The sequence below is a fragment of the Ailuropoda melanoleuca genome, chromosome 11, assembly GCF_002007445.2.
Source record: "Ailuropoda melanoleuca isolate Jingjing chromosome 11, ASM200744v2, whole genome shotgun sequence".
Lineage (NCBI taxonomy): Eukaryota > Metazoa > Chordata > Mammalia > Carnivora > Ursidae > Ailuropoda > Ailuropoda melanoleuca.
This window is the reverse complement of record NC_048228.1, coordinates 38619383-38626347: the sequence shown is the minus strand read 5'-3', so window position 1 is coordinate 38626347 and position 6965 is coordinate 38619383. Positions and strand designations below refer to the sequence as shown.

Below are 6965 nucleotides of genomic sequence, written 5' to 3'. Positions count from 1 at the left end.
GGGCACCCACTGTCCTGACTTGAAGAGCATAGATTCCTTTTACCATTTCTATTTTTTTTGTTATATAAATGTAATCACGCACATACACTGTTCATATACATACACATTTCTTTAGGGTTTTACCTTAGTTTGATTGCTGACGTAACAAGTTAATTCAGTTAACACAAATTTGCTGTTACAGTTCTGTGGGTTAGGAGTCCAGGGCAGCTCTCACAGTGCAAAAACTAAGGGGTTGGTTGGCTGGATTCCTTTCTGGAGGCTAGAGAGGAGAATCTGTTTTCTTGCTCTCGCATATTCTGAGTGTAACTACAGCCCTTGGTTGATGGCCTCCTCCCCCATCCTCAAAGTTAACAATGCTGCGTCACTCTGATCATGATTCCATATAAATACATGTCACTCTCGTTACAGCCAGGAAAGACTCTACATTGTTAAGGACTTGTGCAATTACATTAGGCCCACCTGGATAATCCAAGATAAGCTTCCTGTCTCAAGGTCTTTACCCTTAATCATATCTATAATTCCCTTTTGCCACATAAGGTAATATGAGTGGTATGTCTAATGGAGAGGAAGTGAGCATCTTCAGGGGTCCTTATTCTGGGATGGACGTGTTGATTATAAGGTATGCATATATTCAGATTTAGTAGATATTGCTGGTTTTTCAGAGTGGTGATATCAAATTGCGCTCTTACCAACTGTGGATAAGAATTGTCAATACTCGATATATTTGTCCTTCTTGGTTTTTCCTATGCTGAAGAAGAGGACCATGATGTGTACCTCAGTTCTCCTAATTCCAATTTTCTAAATTTTTTAAAACACTGAGTTAAGAACTATGAAGGGTCTGAGATGTTACCCTACTTGCAACCGATAAGTTAGCCTGCCACAGTTCATAAACGCTGCAGAAGACTCAAGATTCCTCAGTCAGAGCCCAAAAAGAGTTCCTTATTCATAGTAATAGCAGGGCCCAGACTATACACCCAGATCCCCACAGGACAACACGATGTTCCCTGTGCATGCAGGAGTTTGCATACAGGAGAAAAACCTTTATATTAAGACACCCCAAATATTTTAAATGGAGAATACACATGTCTGCTTTTGCCCTAGAATAAAACACTGTGACTATTTTCCAGAGCTGTCATAAAACCTACCCTTGTTCTGGAGAAAGACCCTATCAACATAGTCTAAGGCCATTCCCCGTACCAATATCCCTGGAAATATATTCCAAAACAAAGGCAGTGAATGTATCCGCTTCCAAGATAGGCAGAAAGGTAAGAGACCTATGGAGAATTATCTGTCAGCATGTTGCCTACCTTTAATTTATTATTGGGTTTGGTAAGTAGATTATGATATATTCAACAAATAAGATTCGTCATATGGCTGTGTGGAGTATAATAGAAAGTAGTAAGAAAAAAGAAAATTAAAGGACATCCTTGCTTTCTCAAGAAACTTACAAACTAGTAGAGGATAAAGAATACAGACGAGGATTATATTAGTATTAAATAGAATCTGCTAAGCATGTAGCAGAAGGCTCTCTCCATGTCTAAACAATTCCAAAATTTACTATTATTAAACTTTGTTTCTGCAGGCTTTGATTTGTAGAAATTGACATTGTTATATAATAAAATCTCTTCATTTTTTAAATGTTTCATGTCCTTGAACTTGTGTAAATAAGAATTCTTTAAAAGCAAATGGGGAGATCATTTGTTGCTGTATGGTTTAGAAAAAAAATTTCAATGAAGATCCTTCAAATAGATCTTTATGGATAACTGGAAAGAAAGAAATGGGGAAAGGGTAGGTATTTTAAGTGAAGAGAGAAGAGGTGTGCAGAACAGATCTAGAGAGCTCAGAGTCCATTTTTCCTAAAATAGACTAAATTTGGACGGTAGGAACGAGTACAATGCTGGATGGCCAATTCCCCCACTGTTTTCACAAGTGCAGGCATTTGGCCTTAATTCTTTGTGAATAAAAATGTTTAATCCACAGCCTGTAGTAAAATGTGCTTTTGATTTATTGAACTGAATAGAATGAATACTGGAGCTAAGTATTAAGCCTCAAAATCTTTGACTATGTTGCGAGGAGAGCGCATCAGGGCAGCTCCGAGATATTGACGTGCACTAGAAAAAGCTGATGGTGTTTCACGGAATGAATTATGTAATTATATAAGGTAGAGACTATGGGGGAGCAGGCACTAGGCTGTTCAGATCAAGAGCACGCTGAATTGGAAGGTTTGATGGAGAGGAGGGCTTGAATATAAATACAAACCTGTATTTCAGCAACAAAAATCATACATTTGTATGTTAATTTAATTTTTTCTCTTGGACACCTGGAAAAATGGTGATAGCTTTAATTGTGAAAAAGAAGATAGGAAAGAAGATTGCATTATGAGGAAAGCTGAAAAAGGGTTTTGATTTTTTTTTTTCACCATTTTGATGAATCACCAGGGTCAATACTTCTTTCACACTTGCCTTTCAAAGTTGTAGACCGCCCCTCACGAATGCAGGTTATGCTTTCTCTAAGGCAGCCTGGCATAGGTGGAATTTTATCATTTCCTGATACATAGTGAATCCTTGGTATCTCAATGCTTCTGCTGTTTGCTTTAAATATCCACTGTAACCTAACCGTGTGTCTGGGTTGGGAGGTGAAACGGATCAACTTGAGGTAAAGTAGATAAAGCTGAATGTGAATGACTTAAAACAACAGTCGTATTCAAACTAACTTTTTCACTCTCTGTCTTTCTATATATAATATTATTAATATATTAGCCATAAGACCAGTAAAACTTTGAATAAACATTTCTAATGTATTTTAAGACTGAACATTTTAAAAACATGTTTTATTTAAAATAATATATAAGATTTACAAAAGTCTATTAAGTACAGAGAGTTCCTGTATATCTCTCACTCTGATGTTAACATTTTATATAGCCATGGTGTATTTGTCAAAAACTTAATATTTGAAAGTTTCCACTGTGGTCAGAAGTTTAAAACTTGGCTTATCTTTTACAGCTTTATATGTACCTATCCATAGGCACATCTCGTACACTCACATGTCATAAGCAAAAGGTTGACTTTCCAAATATGGGGCTGTAACATTTTGTGGACTCTACGAACATAATCTGTAGGTTACTTTAAATCCCTAGTGACACTGCAAGTGGCCATGTTCTCTTTGAGATGGTTCATATCCAGTAAAATTACTTATTTATTCTCTTAGTAAATCACAATGGAAATTTTAAGTGGTTCATCCAATAAATTCAAATTTAATTTTCTTCTGTTTAGACCTTTCAATTTTATTCCTATTACTCATTGTGAAAACAAGATGACAATTTAATTAAATCAAATACATTACAGAACTGTTAAAAATGTGTCAAATTAGTCAAAACTGTGATTTTTGCCGACTAAGAAACAAATATTCCTTTATACTCTAGCTATTAGGCAAATACTGCAGCAATTTGTTTTAAAATACATGGTTAGAACTGTATCATTTATGCTGTGAAAATAATGAGTGCATTTCAACCATTCTAGTTACCATAACAACAGAGTATAATACATTTTCTTTTATTTTAGTTTCAATCAAATTCATTTGGATTTGATTGTCACAACCAAAAATGAGAGAGACAATTAACACAGCATTTGTACTTCTACTCAAAGTTAAAGGACCAGGTTTGTGTCTACACTGACTTTTTGGTATTGGTTACATAGATCTCCGTGTTGAGAAATATTCAGGGATAACATCCAGGTAGAATGGAGAAAGGCACATTTTCTCGTGGATATGAGACCACGTTCTGGCCAATTAAATGTTAGTGTAAGTCATATGGCAGCTACTGGAACCTTCCTTTAAAGACAGCTGCTGCACAGATTTTCCTTCCTTTCTTTTCCCAATAACACTTCATTCTACTTCCTGAAATACAGAGACGATGGAGAAAGCTCTTACTGCCATTTTGGATCCTGAGGACACGGGACATACACTGAGGATTGCAGAGTAGTAAGATGTAGCTTTGGTCTTTGAAAACCTTCTGGAACAGAGTTGCCATCCCAGCACCTGACTAACTCTGCATTTCTCCACAAGAGAGAAATTACTTTTATTTATTTAAGCGATTGTTATTTTTCATTTTTCTAGCTTTTTTGCAACTGAAACTAATCCTAACATACCACATTTCTGAAAAGTGGAAATAGGAAAGACAGCACTACATATTTTTCAAGAAAAATTCATCTTCCTTCATAGATGTACTATTTGTCACCTGTGAATACTTGAGTTTACTATTTTTGTCCCCCTTCTTATTCTCTCGGTGGAATCCAGACAGTGAAGAGGACCCCAGCAGCTATTTCAGTGATGTCAGTCCTACCCTCACTGAACTCCAGACACCATTGAGTTTTGTCTTGGTTTATTCAAGTGTTTGTTTTTTAAAACATCATGACACCCAAAGGTAATAACACTCGAGTTCTGCACAACAGGAATGGAGAGTGATTTACTTAAGTCCTTTGTTTTTAAATCCTGGGGAAATAGATAAAGGCAATTAAATCTTACTCTTGATGTTACCAAATCAGCAGAGCAAATGCACACTGTTTATGGTATAGTGGAAATAACTGAACAAGCCATTTATACAAATTCAGTAGAGAAGTGACAATAGTGAATGCATAAACCATAGTGGGGGTCTCTTCTAAGTTACACATGAGGGATATTCTGAAATGGAAAAAAGCATATGTTAAATGGGATTAAAACAGTTACGTTCAAAATCTACTTTCTCAAGCATAATAAGAAGTTGAAAAGAATGAGGTAGGAAACATGGAAAAAGCTAAATCATTAATACTTTGCTAAGTGATGAGAAAAAGATACATAAGTCACTTTTGATTGACAAAGAAAACAGAGGACAAGTACGTTTCCTTTAAAAAAAAAAAAAGGTGTAAACAAGAGAAATGGGATAATGATAGATCAAGAGAATATTTTAGGCTAAATTTCCAAAATGTTGCTCTAAGAAAATCACTTGGCACAACAGAATGATATATCACTGGCATTGCTGAAAGTAGGACAAAATAGAACACATAAACAGACGAGCACTTGAAGTTGGCAACTTTACCTCTGGCCCTACTTGGCAGCTCTGGGATGGACCAGAATAAGATAAGGGAGTCATCAGGAGAAAGTTGCTGACTAAACTCTTCTACCAGAGAATTTGTGTTTACAGCATAATTCCACAATAAATAAATCTGTTCTTCCTATACCAGACTGGAATGTCTCTCTTCTGTGAAAATGAACCTATTTTTTTTCCATCTTTCTTGCTTCTCCTCAGCTATTTCACCATATGTTCTACCCTAGACTACAGTTCTTGAGGGAAAGAAAAGAACAGTTTGGCACATTTTATTGTTTTATTTTATTTTATTTTTTAGTTTTTATTTTATCTTTAGAATCTCTGTGACCATCAGGCCTTGGGCTTCCCAGTAGTTACCTTGTTCTGATGGACTTCAGTTTGGCCTTTGCACTCACAGGCCATACTAATCTGCTGATGTCAGAAGAGATTATCCTAGGGGATTTTTGTTTTTGCTTTTGTTTTTGTTTTAAGAGAGGGAGGAGCACAGGAGGGACAGAGGGAGAGGCAGGGAGAGAGTCTTAAGCAGGCTCCACACCCTGGGAGCCCAACTCGGGCTCAATCCCATGACCCTGAGATCATGACCCCAATCGAAATCAAGAGTCCCTCGCTTAAACAACTGAGCCACTCAGGCGCCCCCAGATTATCCTAGTTTTAAAGTGGAGTGTTCCAGGGGTATTCGTGTAATCAATTGGATTAAGAGTTTGATTTCATTTGTTTTGATGTTAATGCCTCTAAAATTTGATCAATTGGCTTTTCAACTACCGTCAGATATTAATTCTGAAAAAATAGTGTTTTGTTCTAGATATTGCAAACATTTTTCTTCAGGAATTAATGCCAGTAAAACTGTATTTCCTGAATTAAAGCTAATTGTGTTTCTGAGGTTAAGCCAAGCATTGCGTTACGAACTTTAAAAAAAAAAAAGTTTAAGAAAAAAATAGAAAAAAAATTGTGAAGTGAATCTAGAATTTGATACTGCCATCATCTGTTTAGAAACAAAATTGCATGTGCTTTGAAGCTAAAATTTGTTAGTTTTCGAGAAAAAAATAGTATAAGATTAATTTATCCTATGCTACAATACATTAAAAAGAGAGAAATGTATGGTGTTTTACTCATGCTATATTTCTAAATTTGGATTTAAGGGCTTGTGTCGTTTCTTTTATATTGTGTAACATGTATTATAGCTTTGAAATTTTATAAATATAAATATTACATAAATATCTACTTAAAAGTTAGCAACTATTTAAAAAGATGCCTAATTTAGATTATGCTTAAAAGTGAAAAGTAAAATAGCAGATATAGGAAACAATAAGAATACTTTCAGTTTCAAAAGATAATGGATCTCAATTTGTACATAAATATTAAAGATCAGAATGGCTTTTCTGCACAATGAAGATAATCAGCTATGAATGAACATGTAGCTATGGCAACATAGATATATGTTATACATGGAAGAATAAATATTTTAAAATATTAAACTTGCTTAATAATGGAAATTGTATTATTTAAAGACAAGTATCAGAAATCTTCCAATACTTGTGCTCACTTCAGCAGCACATATACTAGAATTGGAAAGATACAAAAAATAGATCCTTGGCCCCTGCATAAGGATGACACTCAAATTCATGAATTGTTCCTTATTTTTGTGATATATATATATATATATATATATATATATATCTCACAACCCTAAAAAAGAATGAAGAGGCACCTGGGTAGCTCAGTCAGTTAAGCGGCTGCTTTCTGCTCCAGGTTCCCAGGATTGAGCCCACAACATCCAGGCTCTGTGTTCAGCGGGGAGACTTGCTTCCCCCTCTGCCTGCTGCTCTCCCTGCTTATGCACGCGTGCTCTCCCTCTCTCACAAATAAAAAAAAAAAAAAAAGAAAA

General features: G+C 35.5%; 1 non-coding gene across 1 annotated transcript; it reads left to right on the top strand.

Annotated features, from left to right (window-relative positions):
* Positions 1 to 6615: 6615 nt before the first annotated feature.
* Positions 6616 to 6722, top strand: LOC117804557. The gene has a single exon (XR_004629033.1). It is a non-coding gene; the product is annotated as a U6 spliceosomal RNA (small nuclear RNA).
* The last annotated feature ends 243 nt before the right edge of the window (positions 6723 to 6965 follow it).